We start from the raw sequence: 19,537 nt of genomic DNA on the forward strand, positions 1-19,537 counted from the left end.
TCGCTCTCTCCCTTCTCTTTCTCCTCCTTGTCTCTCGCTCTCTCCCTCTCTTCTTTCCCTCCTGGTCTCTCTCCCTTCTCCTTCTTTCCTTCTGTCCTCTCCCAGTCTCTGTCGGTCGGTCTCTGCCCCACCCCCTCCCCTGTAAGTGCTTATTTGCAGACTGCCAGAGGGGCAGCTGCTAGCGGACTCTTATTCGGCGTAGCGCGGAGGGCTCAGGTTGCTGTTGCTGCCGGTCTCTCTCCTGCTGCAGCCCATACAGGTGCAGCCCAGGCAGTCTCCATGGGAACGCACTGGGCCTCTGCCCTCTGGGGGCGGGGGAAAGGTGGAAAGGACGCGCTCCAGTGGCGCGAGGGGGTTCCATCCCTCTTCCTGACCTCCCTCTCTTGCCCCTCCCCCCTCCTATTCCGACCTCCACCAATCAGGAGCAGGCCCGGCGGCTGCGTATGCCGCGCGCTCCGGGAGCTAGAGAGTCCAGCCTTCCCGGGCTAGAGGTCCGGGAGGTGCAGCGCCGTTACCAGGGCAACCGGGGAGGGAGGCGGAGAGCAGGCGCTCACCTCTCCTCTTCCTCGCCTGCCGGTGCAGCCAGTGTGCCCCGGGCCCACACTCTGGGGGTGGAGGTTTAGGGGGGCGGCCTGGGGAGCTGCGGGCCCAGCCCCGCCAGGCAGCCGCCAAGCACAGCTGCTCCGACCGCCGTGCTCTGTCCCGGTGGGCTGAGATCGAAGCGAGCTGGCGTCCTCCTTCCTCCCTCCTCTCTCCCGAGGCTGAGCCCGGGAGGCGCGTCCGCGGGGAGGGGTGGGCAAGGCGGGGAAGAAGCGGGCTGGGTGTCTCCCACGCACTCCTGCTGCAGCAGCCTTCCGGGGATGGGGGGCAAGATGAGCCACGTGGGTACCTACCCTGCACTTGCACACACACTCATCACACCTGCTGTCCTCACCCCCACCCTTGAGCTCTCCATCTGCACTGGACCTAATGTCCGTTCTTTTCTTTTCTGACATGCACGCGGCCACGACCCGCACAGCCAGTTCTGCGTGGGCACCGGGGCACGTGGCTCCCGGCCTCGGGCAGCATCCTGACAACCGCGGCCTGGCAGCCTGGTGTGGGCGTGGGGGATGGGGGCGGGGGTGCATGCAGAGCCCTGGCTGCAAAGAGCTGTCTGGGTGACAACGAAGTGCACCCTCCTCACGCCCTCCTCTGTGCTTGAATTACGTGAATTCTTCGATACTCTTAGGTGCCCACCAGAACTATACTTATATTTGTTTACTTCGTCAGTAAGAAGACCCCTTTCAGGTGTACTGTTAACCTGTAAATGTAGTCTCAAACAGGTTGCTAGGCCAGTGGCTACTGTTCACACCCCGTTTTAAGACATCATACTCTGGAGACTTTTGACAGAAGCAAGCGCTTTTGTTTATTTTTGACAGATAACGAGATATAAAACCACTAGCTAATACTTAACTTCATATATGAGCTCCCAACGTTTTGGGGATATACAGTGTCCTACTTCTGAGTCTCTCATACCTATGGAATAGATGAGTTTCTAGCACTTTTTACAGGAGTCAGTCTCAATTTGATTATTTATGAATAAATAAGATGGCCAAGATGATTGCTTTTTTGTGAGTTTAGAGGGCTTTGTTAATTTTCTAGTTGTTTATGAAGATTAACGAATTGGTATCAAAAATGAAATTACGATTGATACAAATTATTGAAATTACAATGCTTACATATACTGATCAAATATTAAGGTGATATCTTCCAGTGGAAAAAATTAAAGATCAAAATGCAAATTTTTTGTCAAAGCAGATTAATAATTTAAAATGAACATTCAGTCAGTTAAGACCTGAATATTTCTTGAATCCATGAATTTTTTAATTAGACCTTTTGAGATGAGATTTCTGTCTTAATATACAGGAAATGTTATGTTATTAAAGTATTTATTTCAATGCATCCAAATTCTCAACCTTAATATGGCAAAAAAATTTTTATGGGGTCTTAGAGAGAAACAAGACCTCCTTGATCCTTGTCCTTCCTCCTAACAGTCAAAACTACTACTTTCATACTTGCTACTATATTATCCATGCCTTCCCCCATGGTAAAATCTATTTCCAATTCTTTTTCCATCCCCCCACCCACCCCACTCCTTCAAAAAACATGAAGCAACTGGAAATAAGTTCCATTATTAAGAGATGTATGAAGACATAAGGAACCAAATGTTAACATCTCAGTTTATGCTCTCAGGATCAGTACAACCTACTGTTTAAACATGCAGAATTTGAAAGCTGTGGAGCAAAGCCAGACCGGCTGGACCCCATTCTTATGCCATCTGAAAGGTTAGCTTAACCTTCCTACTCCCTATATTTCAGATGGCATTGGAAGGCATCCAGCAAATCTGGCAGGTTTTCTGCCTGGTTCTGATGCTTGCAAATTCAAGTACTGTACTGTATTACAGGTTCTTTGGGGCATAATATATTTTGAAGTATTAAATCACAATGTCTAAGATGTGAAACTAAAAGAGCTTTACTAAAGCATTTAGGATGAATAATCTTTCTGGTTCTAATTAATGTAAGTAAAATTGAAGCACCTAAAATGGAACAGATATTTAGAGAAATGTATGAAAAGTTTAAAAAGAAATGTCACATTTTCACTTATTGTTTTAAAGCTAAAACGGATAAATGTTCAAGCTTAGCAAAGTATTTTTTCACTAATATTTTTAAAGTATAATGTCTTTTTTCAGAATGATGATAATTTATCTAATATATTTTCAGATTGTACCCTTTATTTAAAAAAAAGTCTTAAGTAACAAGAATTACGAAATATCCCTTGAAAATATGGGAGACAGATTTCAGCTCATTATAGGGAAGGATTTACTAATAATTAAAGTTGGCTGCTTAATGGGCTGCCCCATGGGACAGTAAGTTTCACTGACTGTTTAAATGAAGCCTGGATGATGTCAAAGATGTTGCAGAGGGGATTCATGTATTTGGTAGTAAATTGGGTTAGTAAAATAAGGTTTTTTACAAATCTAGAATCTTTTCATTCTATATTTACAAGCCCACCAAAATTTTCATTAGTCTTTGAGAACCAATGTAGGATAATAATAATAATAACTCAAATTTATCATTTCATGGTTTACATATAATTTACCTTATAGTAATCCCATCAAGATAAATTTCCAACCCCATTTTGCAGATGAACAAACATTAAATGAGTCCCTTACTCTAGTCTCTGAGGAAGAGGTGGTCCTTGCCAAATCCATTAACCTCTTCTACCTGTGCTTTTGATCCCATCTCCTTCTATGTCCTCTGGATTTTTGCCCCTTATATCATTGCCCTTTTCTCTCATCGTCAGTGTCTCCTTTTCCATTCCCACCTTACCTGCTACCTGTAAGCATGCCCAACTTGAATTCTTGAAATTCTTCGAAACTTTCTTGAAAACTTTTGTTTTGTTCTGCCATCATCTCAAGCTGTCATACTGTCTCTTTTCCATTTTAACAGGCAAACTATTAGAAAGGGTTGACTATATTTCTATGCTCCACTTTCTCGCATCCCAGTTTACTTCTTGCCCCTTCCTATATGGCTTTTGATGCTACCACTATATTTAAATTGTTCTTGCCAAGATTACCAAGGAACTCAGTTCCTAAATTAAATGGTCTTTTCTCCTCATTCTATTTAACTTCTTTTAATACTCTGGATGATACCTTTCCTCCTTAAAAATAACCCCAGATGTTATTGACAATGTTCTGTCTTAGTTCTTTTCCCACCTAATCATTTCTTAGTTACTTTTTGCTAGATCATCATCAACAGTCTCATATCAACTAAATATAGATATTACTCAAGCTTTCTCTCTCTCTCTCTCTCTCTCATTTTCTCCTTCCCTTCTTTCCTCTCCCTCCCACACTGATGCTTTCTTGGTTTTCATCTGGTCTTATGGGCTTAATTATCATCTTTTTGCAGATAACTCCTAAATCTATATATCCAGGCCTAATCTCCCTCCTGAACTCCAGACTCACAATACTAATTGTCTGTTTAGATATCTTCACCCAGATGTGCTATTAGAATCTCCAACGAGATGTATCAAACTAAAATAAAAATCATTTCCCTCCAAACTTCCCTATTTCTGTGCACTAGAGATACAAAGACAAAAAAGAAAATAACCCCCTAGGGGTTGGGGTTGGGGGAGACAACATATGGATAGATAGATAGATATGTTGTTGTTGAGTCATTTCAGTTGTGTCTGACTCTTCATCACCCCATTTGGGGTTTTCTTGGCAAAGATACTATAATGGTTTGCTATTTCCTTCTCCAGCTCATTTTACAGATGAGGAACTAAGGTAAAAGGGTTAGGTGACTTGTCCAATGTGATCCTAATCAGACTAGTAAGTGTCTGAAGCCAGATTTGAACTCAGGTCCTCCTGACTCCAAGGCCCGTTCTCTATTCCCTGCACCACTTGGTTGCCAATTATTTTTTTGCTGTTCAGGCCATAAATTCTGCTCTAATAATTCCCATTTCTCTTTTAAATCACTCAGAAGTAGTGTATTGTAGTTCCATGTTCTCCTCAAATTCTATGGGGTCCTCTGTCTTACCAAGTTTTAGATCATTTTTCTTTGTTTTATAGTATTATAAATGCCTGATCTCATTTACTAGATCTGGAGGCCATATTTCTTTCTGTTGTTTATGTTTTCCTTGTTGATTTAAACATTAATACTTGAGGTCTTTGAGATTTTTTCCTTCCTGAGATCTTTGGCAATTTATCTTTTTTCCCCTCTTATTTTTCCCTATTGTTCACTTTCTGCTCCCTCCCATATGATGGTGGTTTCCCTGAAGGAAACATTTCAGCTTCCTCCCACACTGGGCAACTCATGGTTCATCCTAGGTCTCTACCCCAAGTGACTTTGTGGGGCTGGGGTGCGGGTGGGGGGGATAGAATTGGCTTCAGTTGGATGCTGGGCTCTTTCCCTCAGCCTTAGAAGAGTGCCTCTCCCCCTCTCCCACACACAGTGTCTATCCCATTCCTTCTGTTCCTCAGTTCTATAACTCAGAAGTTAAGGTGCTGTCACAATGATGCCACTGAGCCAGAAGTAACTTCTATCATTTGGAGTCTGGGTCTCTGAAGCTCTGGGGGAGGGGGTGTAAAGGGGGGGGGCATATGGGACTGAGATCTATTTCAAGCCCAGATATGTGTCCTGCCCCATTCCCTCTGTTCCTCCTCATTCTTGAAGAGATGTTTTGCAACACAGAATACCATCCAGGCCCTAGGAAACTTCCACATCCTAGAGCCCATATCTCTATGGCACTGGAAAGGGGAAGGGGTAAAGATGTGGTGGTGTGTTTTGTTGAAAGCCTGTGGGTCAGGTCCTTGGGCCAACTAGTTCAGCCTTGCTGCCCAAAGAATAATGAGGGGCAGGGCAGGAATGAGGTTCTGTGTAGGTGACAGTTCATGTTTTGTTTTGTTTTGGTTTTGATCTTTTGGATTCCAGGTGTCCTAGACCATGGAGACACCTGAAGTTGCTTTATCTTTGGCACATGATTTTGGTTTTGGAAAATTCTGAAAGGTCTTAAGTCTTACATCTTGTTGATCACTTACCCTGAAAGTTAGATTATATCTTACTTTATTTTTAACTACTGTGCCATATGAGCTTGTCATCTTGCATTGCTCATAGTAATTGTTTAGTAAATATGTTTTGATTTTAACTGAATTGAATTAATGGAGGGAAAGATAGATTGAAAAATAATTGGCAATCATAACCATAAAGATGCTTTCTAAACACTTGCCCAAGATGATCTAGTAATTTTCAAACAGAATAGAAATTTGCCTCCCTCTGACTAACAAAAAAATCGATAATTTCTGATTTGCCTTTATTACAAGGGACACTAATTTATTATTAAAATGGTCAAATACTACATTCTCAGCATACAAAATTTTTTACTGTAGTAGAATGGAATAAAATCTAAATTATGAAGACCCATATAGATGTACCATATATAATCTACTTCACTGCAAATCTATGACTAAACATATTGAATTAGCAGATACAAAAAAAAAAATTGGGTGACACTAGAGACAAACCTTAGTTTTCTATCTGGTTTGTTGTTGTTGAATTGTTTCAGTCACGTCTGACTCTTTGTGACCCCATTTGGTTTTGTTTGTTTGTTTTGGCAAAGACACTGGAGTGGTTTGCCATTTCCTTCTCCAGCTCATTTTACAGATGAGGAACTGAGGCAAACAGTTCAGTTAAGAGACTTGCCTAGGGTCACACAGCTAGTAAATGTCTGAGGCCAGATTTGAACTCACAAAAAGTTAACTTGTTAACTTCCTTTTCCTGTCAACTTAGGCTAATGAGAAACTGCTTGTGGTGGTGTGATGGAAAAATAGCTGGATCTGGAGTCAAGAAGACCTGAGTCCAGGGGGCTGCTAGGTGGCACAGTGGATAGAGCTCTGACCTTGGAGTCAGGAGGACCGGAGTTCAGATCCAGCTTCAGACACTTGACACATACTAGCTGTGTGACCCTGGGCAAGTTATTTAACCCTGACTGCCTCACCCTCTAGCTTTAATTCATATCTGATCACCCTCTCTGTTGTTTTCCATTTCCACAACTTGTCCAGTCCGCAACACCTCTGCCACTCCTAGTTCCCTGTAAAGTACCTTTATGTTGTTCTCTAGGCAGATGTATTTGTTGTAAGCAGAGTGGGCGGGGCCAGTCTTTGAGCTGGTCAGCCTGTGGCATGTTTGCTTTGTCATAGAGCCTCATGTTTTCCAGTCAGTGTTGTTTGCTATTATTGAATATAAAATATTATGCTTTTTGTGTTGTCTAATGATTAACCATTTGGGCATTACATTTCTTTTTCACGGATATCACACACCTCGAGAATTATATCTGGATGAGTGGGAGCTATCTGCCTGCTCCTTCTGCTAATGATATCCCTCATCTCGAGGCTGTAGCAGAACTTTTTCATTTGGGGCGTGTTGAAGGCCACTACCCTTGCCCCCATCTCAGCTTGGACAAATTGCCATAGCTTCCACTGCTGTCATAGAGACTACAGAAGAATGCTGTTCACACCTTTGTATGAGTTAGGATGACCAGTAGTCTCTGGAAGGATTTGAATGGAAAAATCAATGATGTGATCCTGCTTTAAAACTCAGCTAAGAAACAGGCTAAAGAGGCAACCTCCAAGCAGCCGTAGAAACCATGGCAAGCCTATGCTATGTGTGCCCTCCAGAGTTACCTCCTCTGCTGTAGTAGAGTAGCCTGCTCCATCCATAGCAATGGATCCAAATTGTGCCAGAAACTGTGCTAGGCACTGGAGATACAAACACAAAAACAGTCCTTGCCCTCAAGGAGTTTATGTTCTATAGCGAAACTGCCACAAATTTGAGCTCCACCAAGTGCAGAAAAAAGCTCAATTCTGGGGCTTAATTTAAAAACAAAGGAACAAAAACTCTGAAGTTCAAAAGGTAAAAACAAATATAGCTACAAAGGAAGGAATGTCACATCCACTTGTTCTTAGGTCCCTGGGAAAATATGGCAAAAATATGGTTCAATTAATATGCCAGAAATACATTTATGTATTTTATAGTTGAGGGCAGCTAGGTGGCACAGTGGACAGAGTGCTGGACTTGAAGTCAGAAGAACTTATCTTCCTGAGTTTGAATCCAGTCTCAGACACATACTAGCTGTGTGACCCTGGGCAAGTGACTTAACCCTGTTTACCTCAGTTTCTTCATCTCTAAAATAAGCCAGAGAAGGAAATGGGGAACCACTCCAGTATCTCTGCTGAGAAAACTACAAATGGGATCACAAAGAATCAGACAGGACAGAAATGACTTAAACAACAACAAAAATTTTATAGACGCTGCACTTAATGGGATCATCAGCAATTTCATTCCTTCATATATTAGTTCACTTATTCATTAAGTGAACAAACATTTATTGAATGCCTACTATGAACAGATGAATGAATGAGCATTTAGCAGGCACTACTAACAAAGCACTGGTGATATACAAATGGAAAAGAGAGTAATATTTCTCCTTTGAGGTAATTTCCATTGATAGAGCCAAATTCTTTTCTGATGGTGAAACACTTGACAATGCCAAGGATTGGGGGTTAAAACTTTCTTTTCTACATATTCAGTATTTATGGCTGCTGAGGAGATGGGGGCTGTTGCTCCTCTGGACTATTTGGTGGTCTGGGGGTGGGGAGCTACTATTTCTTTGGTTTTCTACATTATCTGCCTATCAGTGACAGTTGATAAGCAATCGGTGTTGGCGGTGGTGAGGTTTCTGGTGGGGCCCTTACTCACAGGGGTTACTCCTCTTTTTGAGTTGAGCTGGCAATAGGGCAGGTCATTTTGGAGGCTCTGCTATTACCAGGACTTTGGGCTTTAGGAGCCTAGCTCTCTTGTGTAGCAGAGTAGTGGTTGTTGTGGTGGTTCTACTAGTTTGATCCTCCTGCCGCATGATACCTTCTGTCTCTCCTTCAGGGTACCTTGCCTGCTTTATCCATAGCAATGGATCCAAATTGTGTCAGAAACTATATTAGGCACTGGAGATATGAACACAAAAACAGACCTTGCCCTCAAGGAGTTTATGTTCTATTAGAGAAACTGCCACAAATTAGAGCTTCTGCAAGTGCAGAGGAAAACTCAATTCACAGACTTAATTTAAAAACAAAGAAACAAAAACTTGTATTTCCTTTAATTGTTTTTAACAGAATTGTGAAAACATGGTTTAAATGGTTATTATTTAATTTAATGATATCTGTACTTCAAAATTTTTTAGGTATGGAGGGACTTCTTTTTTGTACAATATGCGTTCTTGAATGTTCTCTTTGCTGTAGATAGAACTCAGCTATTGTGTATTTTATGTAATTGATGTGTTTTTACATGCTAATTGACTAAGAGTTAAGTATTAAGAATGGATGGTTAAAACAGCCAGGATAGAGAATGATTAGACTGAAAGGAGGCTGATTAAACTGGAGATCCCCAAGGCATAGTTAAATAATGAATAAAAAGAGAAGTGTGAAACCCAGATGTCACCATGGGAATTGGGGGTAGTGGTAAGGAAGAGAAGTGTGTGAAACAGGATAAGACTCAGCGCAAACGAGTTTAAGGAAGTTAAAAGTGAGACTGTTGTGAATGATGGAGACCAGTATAGATCTATGACTCAAAATTTTAGGAGAACTCACCTATGGCTCAGTCTGCCAAATTCATGGGTAGAAACTACATGAACAGGAAGAAAATCTCAAAATATGAAATCCCTCTTTTCAAGTTCCCCAACAATGCGGTGTGGTGACTTGTAATCAGAAGACTTGGGTCCACAGGTATTTACTTGTGTGATCTTGGGCAAGTGATTTAATAATAGCATTTATATAGTGCTCTGATGTTTATAAAGCACATTGTGTACGTTATCTCATTTGGTCTTGACAACAACCCTATGAGATAAATGCTATTATTATCACCATTTTACAGTTGAGGAAAATGAGGCACAAAACAAGAGATTAAGTGACTTACCCAGGGTCACAAAACAAGTAGGTATCTGAGAGGACTTAGTTCTCTTGAACCTGTTTGCCTATTTCTAAAATAAAGATAATAATGCATATGCAACTTGCCACACAAGGTTGTTGTGAAGGTAATGCTTTGTGAAATGCTATACAAATGTGAGTGATTGTTATTAATCCTTATCTGTACAGTGGGGAGGTTGGGCTAGATAATATCTAAGATCTGTTCTAGCTCTAAATCCTACTGCTGAACTAAACTTCTAATTTCATTTAGTAAAGGAAATTCCTATTAAAGAACTCTCTTTCCTAAAGTAAATGGGCAATTCAGTATATGTCAAAGATGGGACTTGAACCCAGTATTCCTGATTTTTTTTTTTGTCACTGCTCTATAACAATTTGCCATACCACATTACAAATCCTGTTCTTGTTCATCTTCCCATCTTTCAAAATGGAGTTCAGATAGAAATTGTCCTGGATAAGTTGCTATTCTGCTCTTGTTCTTTAATGACTGAAGACTAATATTACACATATGTATAAAGTAAATGCTTTTTTTTTAACTGCATGGAAGTGTTTGTGTGTCAGTTCACCTTCTATGTAAGCACTGAAATAATCTTCAGAGCAATTCCAGTAGGAGTTAGGATGATAAGAAATGAATGCACCTTAACCAGTCCACATCTGATTTGTTCTGTTATGTCTATATTTTGAAAGATTTTCATTCCATGTTGCCTGGAGGTTTTGAGTATTTAGTATTGTAACATCTAATAAATTTAAAAATTTTAAAGATCAATGTGACAGGGGATTGTGAGTCCATTCTGTTAGTTAAATGGTCCAGCTCCGGTACAGTTAAACTGTTGAATTCTTAAGGATATTTTGAGGCCTATATCTGTAGTATGGGGAATTTTTCATGTTATTTTATAAAAGAATGAGCTTCTGATGTATAATTGTAGCTACCAGATCATATCTTGCTAAATATTTGGTAGGTGCTAAATTATTGCAGCCTGAAGTGATGTGTTACACTGTTTTTCCCATTACTACACACAATTTTCATTGATTAATAAATTCATACTCCCTAAAGACAATTCATTCATAAATTCTGGTGGTGATAAACTAGTCTTGAATTGTTTCTATAAACAAATTCCCATAATTCATCCATTTGTTTGCTTCCTGGTCACCATTTTGTTGATTGAATTCATGTTAATGTTACTCATGGAGGGCCTTTTGATTCCATTCTTGGAGCAGAACTATTATACAAAACCACCCAGATTAATCATTTTATACCTTCCATCCAGAAAAAAAAAATAATTTTAGATAACATTTTATAAATATCATAGCATATATCTTTATTTCAGGCTTAACTAATGTTCAGCGAATTGGTATCTGTTTTACTCCAGGTTCATGGCTCCATATTTATCAGGAGCTGTGAAAAAGAAGTATCCATTTGCCTATAGTTGCATTAGAGGGATGAATCCTATGTAATGTTAATATTACATGAGTTTTTGTTAGTATACTTTCCATTCAAATTTACTATAGACCATTTTACATTCAGAAAATATATTTTAACACTAGTTTTGCATATATATTTACTTCCTTAAATGTTTTCTTTCCATTGAATTTTGAATTTAAGGATGCTAGTAAGTCTCTTGACTATACAATCACAAATTCCTCCTTCACAGCTTTATGCTCAAGAAGTAGCCAGGGACTAAAAGACTCTATAAAAGAAAATATATATAACATAAATTATATAACATAAAGTTTCACATGTAATCCTCTTTTATTGTCTTGTTAGCATAGTGGAAAGTTTATGCTGATTGATGATATTCATAATTAAAAAAATAAAATTTTAAAGAGAAAAAGAAAAAGAAGTAGCCAGGGTTTCACAAGCCTCCATGTACCCAACTGCTGAGATGATACACATGGTCAGTCAGAAGGAGGAAGGAAAACTCTGTTCTGTTTAAAAGAGATGCTAATGTATTTAAGGCTAAGTGGAACTACAAAGAGCTTAAACTTTCTCCTTGAAAGGTGCCCCCTTTTATATCTTTTTTTTTATATTATTGTATTGGTGGCCTGTTTTAAATAGAGGATAGTTTTTCACATGGTTATCAAATTCCTTAGCCTTTGTACTTTATTTAGGTCAGTTTTATACATTTGCAGTACATGAATAAGCCATGAGTGAAGAGCTGAGTCAAAGACTTGGCAAAAATTAATAAAGGTAGAATAAATGTTATGATGCTTTCAGGTAGCTTTGTCAATAATTAATAAATCAGTAAATTGTTGGGGTTTTTTTGTTTCTCTAGTAATTTTTGGCAAACTTTTTGCTTCTAAATCAACACACTGCTTTGTTGCAAGCATTTATAGCTTTTTATTTTTCATCAATATAAGCTGTGAGTGAATTGTATAAAGTACAGAAATATTTAATTGTCCTATATTTGAAAAGGTCACTGCTATTCTCATCTTTGGGGAGCAGATATGTCATGCTTTCAGTTAAGAACAGTGAGAATGAACATGTCTGGATAAAAAGCTGGTAAAGTGCTTTGTTAGTAATATATGCATCACACTGGAGCATTTAAACCAATAATAATGGGTATTTTCCAGCTCTGCCACTTCCCGGTTTTGTATAGAAGCTATAGATTTGAGTCACCTCCTTTGATATAACTATTCTCTTATTCACCATATTCATGGTGCACTAGCTTTCTATTTCTCATTTGGTCAAAATTGTGTTTTAGTCATTTTGGACTTCTTGTGAGCTTATAAATGACCAGAAATTTTCTACATTCTCCTTGGGCGGGGGGCATCTCTCCCCTAATTTCTTTGTTTTACTGGCTTCTGTACTGATTTTGATTGCTGTTGAATTGCTTGTTTTGTTCTTTGTGCTGCTTTGACTCTGTATTGCCTTAACTTATGTGTCTTTAACTTTCAATTGATCCTTAAGGAAATTTAGAATTTCTAATGTATTTTTGCTTTTCAGATTCCTTTTTTGTGTATTTTCTTTTTGTTGCCTTTAATGGGACACTGTAGCATCCAAGTTTTCCACTGACCATACCAACTAGATATTTATGAAATCTTCCAATGCTTCTTCCATGGTAGTGCTTGATTCTTATCTTTAGAAGTATTTTTTGATAACTCTAGCCTTCCTTCTTTTTTTTTTCACCATAGCAACAACTGCTGCATTCTCTTATATACAGGTCCTGAAACATTTTTATGCTTTCTGTCAAATACTGCAAGAGAATGTGCTTGTTCATAATGTCAGAGCAAATTCTAGCTTTAAAAAAATTATTGTTTTGTTATAATTGGTCTACTAGTTTAATTAATGCCATCAAGCTAAAAAAAAGAGATTTTAAAATTTCCTAAGTATCCCCAACTCCTCTTTAAATTAGCTGAGACATTAATTATTGCTTTATTATCTATTTTGTTAAAAGATTAATAGAGTTTGCATTAGGCCAAGATTGTCAATGACCTTGATTTTTTCAGCTTTTCCCTCTTTAATTTTAGTAGCTCCTCATATTTCATCTGGTTTAAGCATTAACTTATTTTTGCCCTGTATGGATTAGCAATTGTGTCACTGGGGGTAAGGGATAAAAAGCAGTGTGAGGCTTTTGTAGTAGTAGTAGTAGTAGTAGTAGTAGTGGTAGTAGTAGTAGTAGTAGTAGAAGAAGTAGTAGTAGAACTGGTAATAGCAGCAGCAGCAGCAGAAACAGCAGCTGCTGCTAGCATTTGTATAGGGCTTTAAGGCTTGCAAAGCTCATTATAAACATTATTTCATTATATCCTCACAACAAACTTGTAAGATGTGTTATTATCCCCATTTTAAAAATGAGAAAATTGAGGGAGGTAGAGGTTAAGTGACTTGCCCAGGGTCACAAAGCTATTAAGTGTCTAAAATAGGATTTGAACTCAGGTCTTCCTTACTCCCAGTCCAGTGCTCTATCCAATGTTCCATCTAACATAAATTGTTTCTAGTTTTGTTGTGTTATAGTACTGGTACATAATGAAATAAACTAATCAAACAAGAATTTATTAAGTGCCTGTAGTATGCCAGAGACTATGTTATGCAATGGAGATATAAGCACAATAAATTACCCACAATGAGCATACATTCTAATGGAAGGGACGACTACATATACAAGTATGGACAACATAAATATAAAATTGATAATATTAATATATACAACATTGTTAAATACAAAGTGGTTTAGGTGAGAGGCTACTAGAAGTTGGGTGGTCAGGAAAGGCTTCCTGAAGAAGATGATGCCTGAGCTGTATTTTAAATGAAGACAGGGACTCTTTGAGGTTCAGGTAAAAAGGGAATGAATTCCAGGCATGGAGGACGACCAGTGAAAAGGCATAGAAACCAAGCTGGAGTGTATGTGTGAGGAAAACAGAAGGTGACTTTGGCTGGGTCACCAAATGCCGAAATAGGAATAAAATCAAATTAAGCTGGAAAGCAGGTTGGCGTCAGGTTGTGTAGAGGGGGGAGTGTGTGAAATGAAGAGAATGGGAAAGAAGAAACCCACTTCAAATGACCTTTTTTTTTTTCAATGAAGAGGCAAGGTCCTCAGCTAAGAAATATTGAGGAGCAGGAGAAATAGGGTGCTTGAGGAAGGAAGAGAAGATTGGAAATAGCTTCTACAGGGAGTGAGATAGGGAATCTTTTAGGAAAGAAAAAGGCTTCTATTACAGGAGAGAGGCCACAGTTAAGGTTGGATAACATGAATTCATAATATACCCAGTCAGCACTTCTGGGAGACTTCCTTCAGCAATTTGTGAGTATGGGTAAAAGTGGCCGATGGTGGAAGTAATCCAGGGCTAAGGTTTGTCAGGGGAAAAACTGTGATAGGACAAGAGAATGAGGGATTCAAGAGCAGAGGGCATTGTAGAATTGAAATGGCTAAGTATTGGGTTGAAGTTGGAGAGGGAGGAAAGAAAAGCCAGAGCTAGGGTGAGAAAGGCCTGAGAAAGTACTGAGGAGTGGAGGGAATTAGGGTCTCAATTAGGGTGAAGAAGAAGTGTAGAAGAGATGGAAATGGTAGGGAAATCAAGGATTATAGAAGACTACAGTCAGCATTCCTCTTCTCAAAACATTTCACATACACTTGTGGTTTGCTTGCCTTAGTGATTGGAATAATTATTAGCATAGAATGATTTTTGGTAAATGGGGTTTTGTTATTTCTGACCAGTACTTATGATCTTGCCTTCTTGTGGTACTAGAATGTGCAATGTTACATACTTCACTATCTTCCATGTCAAGATTTTCATTACACTGGTTAGAGTACTAATCCCACCCATTGGTATCATCATAGGCCAGGACTGGTGTCAGACTTTCAGATCAGAGGTATTTACCAGTCTCAGGGCTCACGTGGTCACCTAGCTTTTTGGCATTCTCTTTTGATTGTCTCCCTTGAACACACATCCCCTCCTGCATAATACAGAATAATGAGTTTCTTCTCCTTCTTCTTGTTCTTCTTCTTCCTCCTCTTTCTCTTCTTCTTCTCCTCCTCCTCCTCCACCTCTTCCTCCTCCTTTTCCTCCTCCTTCTTCACATAGAATGACAATGAACTTCTCCATGTGAAATGACAAGGAATTTCTTTTTATCCTTTTTCTTCTTCTTCTTCTTCTTCTTCATGCGGAATGACAACAAACTTCTCCTCCTCCTCCTCCTCCTCTTGTAAGACTGAAGGAATCCAAAGTGATTCCTCTTCACTTTAATCTATCTTCCTTTAAAACTTGTACCCACTGTCTATGAGGAAAGAGTTTCCTGACTTCTTATTGAGGTTGAACCTTCCACATAGTATCCTGATCACAATTTCTTTCACTGTCTCTGGGTACTTGCTCGAGAAGTTAAAGGAGGGATTAGATGCTAAGAAAATGGAGCCTTTTTTTGGTAGGGGTGCTGTTACTACTAAATTTAATATATACTTTTGTAAGGGTGAGGTCTAAACCACTCCAACTCATTTTAGCCTTTATACCTTAACTAGATGAGACCATGCCTCAATCAATCATAATCCCAGTGTTTAGCACATTACCTGGCACGCTGTAAGTTTAGTAACTGCTTGTTGACTTATTAACTTGGCCCATAGGCCTAAGACAAAGTGCTGAAGGCCTTTAAACGGGAATGATGCAGCACAAGAATTGTGTTTGAATAGGACAAGGAATTTGCCTGTGCCTCAGAAATCATCTATAAATTATCAAGCAAGTTGAGAAGAGATTGATTTCCAGAAATTTGAGCAAGTGTAAGTTTCTAGCAACCCCCTCTCTTCCTGGTGGAAAGGGGGAAAATAGAAACCTTAGTTTTGTCCTTGGCCAGGTTTCCTTCTCCCACCTCCCTTGACTAAAGGACCTTGTACACTTCAAAATTTCAAATTTCTCATTTTCCTTTTGGTGTCCTAGCCAGCATCCTTGAGCCAGCTGGCAGTAGAATCTACATCAGGAACCAAGGATAGATAGATGTAGATCCACCATGCTTTAGAGGACCTTCTTGAGCACCCCACAAATGAAAGAAAAGGATTTCAGTAACCAGGAGCCCTTTGCCACATGTAGTCTCTGCACTTGGACCCACTTTCTTTTTCTTTTCTTTTCTGGCCATAGAGGTTAAGTGACTTGCCCATGGTCACACAGCTAGTAAGTGTCAAGTGTTTGGTCTGAGGCCGGATTCGAACTCAGGTCCTCCTGACTTCAGGGCCGGTGCTTTATCCACTGAGCCACCTAGCTGCCCCAGGACCCACTTTACTATACATTGTATTTGTGGGAGACTGTATTACAGACTTTTGGGGGGATCTTTAGTACCATTTATTCTTAATGTATTCGCTTAGTAAACAACCCTTACTAAAAGTTACTTGCCCAGGCTGGATGAATAAATTGATTCTTAGCTGATAATCTTAAGAGGAATCACCCAGGTAGGGGCTCAAGCTGACAGTATTAGAGAATCATCCCTGACCCCTCAGTGATACCCTTATAACCCTTATAACTTGGAGGGAAGATAGAACCAATCTTTAGAAACCTGATTCATCAGTGGGACTTGGGATAAGGATGCTCAGAGACATGGCTTAAATTTTCAAAACATACACATGCATGCGCGTGCGCGTGCACACACACACACACACACACACACACCCCAAGCTGCAAGTAATAGAGATCCATGGTAAATATTTCAATGTCCTCAGATCATTTGTAAAATCTTCACTTAACAAAAACTCCTGAATTCATATACAAGTATCTTTTTCTGTCATCCTTTGTTATATGGAAATGTTCATGTTTGTTGATATTTTTCAAGTTCATAATTTAAAAAAATTTTTTAAAAGGGTGCATGGCAGTGAAAATAAGGCAAAAAATAAGGTAGGGAATAGCAAGGTCAAATAAATGATTTTCAAAATAGGTAGGCTTGTCAGCTCTCTCTTACGAAGAAAATAACTGCCTTCTTTCATAATCAAACAGTACACAATAAAACTTTTAAAAATATTTTCTACCTCATAATTCTTAGGTGTTTTCACTTGGTATGTAGTGAATAGCAATCATGCACAACTCTGTATTCCCCTTGTATACTTTAGAATCAAAGTTCTTTGAGAATGGGGATTATGTCTATTTAACTTGTCACATTGCTAAATGTAAATCAAGCTTTTCAATTCAGCAAACATTAAGGATCATAGACTGGAGCTGCAGGAGACCTTAGACATCATCTAATCCAAATCTCTTGTTTCACAGATAAGAAGCGTGAAAGGGAGTAATGTATAATACCAAGGAAGTTAGGCTGAAGCCAGGTTGTAAATACTAAATCAAACAGTTTGTATTTGGTACTAAAGATAATACAGAACCACTACAGTTTATTGAGTAAGAGATGAGATGGTCAGAGACATGCTGCAGGAAAATCACTTGGGCAGCTGTGTGGTGCTTATGAACGTAGGCAGTAGCAAAGCTGGGATTTATTTAATAAATTTTACATATTTATATGTGCACATTTGTCCTTCCCTGTTGCTGGTTAGTCATTTTCAGTTGCGTTCAATTCTCCGTGACCCAATTTGGGGTTTTCTTGGCAAAGATGCTGGAGTGGCTTATCATTTTCTTCTCCAGCTCATTTTACACATGAGGAAACTGAGGCAAACAGGGTTATGTGACTTGCCCAGAGTCACACAACTAGTAAGTATCTGAGATGAGATATGAACTCAGGAAGATGAGTCTTCCTGACTCCAAGACTAGTGATCTATCCACCGAACCATCTAGCTACCCTTTTGTTCTTCCCTATAGAAAGTCCTCGAGAAGGGAATGTTGAGACAAAAAAAAAAAAAGGAAATCTAGAGAGACTCTTTAAGGAAAATTTGAGGTAGAAGAAGTCTTTGAGCTTGGGAGATCAGGGAAGGCTTCAGGGAGGTGGCATCCAAGCTGAGCCTTGAAGTAAAACAAATATTATGTAAAGTAGAGATGATAACGAAGTACATTTCTAGTCATGGGGGAAGACTTGGACAATATAGGGAAGATGGAGATGACACATCAGTTCCTCACTTGTACTCACCTCATATACCCAATCTACTTCGAAGTTTTTTCATTTTTATCTTCACAAAACCTCTCATAAAAATCCCCTTCTCTCCACTCACAGCTGCCACCATGGCACAGGCTCTCATTGCCTCATGCTTGGTCTAGTGGAACAGCCTTCTGGTTCTTCTCCCTACCTCAAATATCTCCCCACTCCAGACATTCTCTACTCAGCTGCCAAAGAGACCTTCCTAAAGTACAGTTCTAACCAGGTTTCTACCCTGCTCAATAAACTACAGTGGCTCCCTATTACTTCTAGGTTCAAATATAAAATATTCTGTTGACCCTTCTCAACATGGTCCCTCCTTAGCTTTCCAGTCTTCTTCCATTCTGCTTCATTCTTTGTACTCTATGATACAGTTACACTATTTGCTGTTCCTTGTACATGACACATAATATCCCAACTCTGGTTTTTCACCAGTTGTCTCCCGTTTCCAGCATGCACTTTTCCCTTACCTCTGTCTCTTGACTTCTTTCAAGACTCAGTTCAAATCCCAAAAGGCATTTCCTTTTCTCCCAACTGCTAGTACATTTCTTCTGAGATTAGTCACCATTTATGATGTATAAATCCTGTCTGTACGTAGTTGTTTGCATTTCCCTCATTAGAAAGTAAGAGCCTTGAGGGCAGAAAGAACTTTTTTTCTTTTTTCTTTTGCCTTTCTTTGTACCTATAGGGCTTAGCACTGTGCCTGGGACATATTAAGTACTTAGTCAATTCTGTTAGGTGATTGAAAATATTGATATTTTGGAGTACAATGCTCAGAGTATATCAATTGTTTAATGCTTTTAATATAAAGCAGTATGTATACACTCAATAAATTTAACAAAAGTAACCAATCAATGAATGGTGAGCTATAACCTTTTAATCCTTCTATAACTAATTTTAAAATTCAGGACTATGTATCACTCAATATATTTAAAATTAAGTAATTATGCCTTATACTTGTACAAGTATAAAATAACAAATTTCAAGTCTCACAAATAACCAAATTCAAAATATTTACCTGATTTCCATTCTCCATTTAAAAAGTACAATACATTTTATATATTTCCAGATGGCTGTGGGTGGCTTGAACCTAGGAAACTTGAATTTATAGTATCCAGATTTAGAAGCCCCTTTGTTAAGTCTCTTCTTGTCTGCTTCTTACTCTGCATCTGGTTACCCATCAAAATCATATTCCTCCCAAACAAAGATTACAAATTAAAATGCAGCCAGCACAGTAGACCAACTGACTAATGTTTTAAGAATGTCCTGGTCCTATTGCGCATAGATTATGTAAATGTGAATTTCTGCATCCACATTTAGGCTGAGATTTAAATTTGCAAGCAGGAGGTCTCAATTTGTAAATACAGCATAAAGGGAGAAACAGTATATTGGATATCCATTTGGAATAATTTGCAAGAATTTAAAATGTTAGGATTCCATAAGCATGGGGAAAAGGTGACATGTAACAAAACATATAAGCAGTAAATATTCAATATAAGTCACAACATTATATCAACATTTTTCTTTCAAAGGTTCTATGA

General features: G+C 39.0%; 1 protein-coding gene and 1 pseudogene across 4 annotated transcripts in view; one reads left to right on the forward strand and one right to left on the reverse strand.

Moving 5' to 3' along the window:
• The window catches only part of LOC114053798, a 1,982-nt pseudogene extending 1,493 nt beyond the window's left edge, over positions 1-489 (forward strand).
• Positions 1-19,537, reverse strand: part of LOC114054148 (nucleolar protein 4) — a 427,691-nt gene that overhangs the window by 373,747 nt on the left and 34,407 nt on the right. The gene's annotated exons all lie outside the window — the stretch shown is intronic.

Source organism: Vombatus ursinus, unplaced genomic scaffold, assembly GCF_900497805.2.
Source record: "Vombatus ursinus unplaced genomic scaffold, bare-nosed wombat genome assembly UNPS02014812.1, whole genome shotgun sequence".
Classification (NCBI taxonomy): Eukaryota; Metazoa; Chordata; class Mammalia; order Diprotodontia; family Vombatidae; genus Vombatus; species Vombatus ursinus.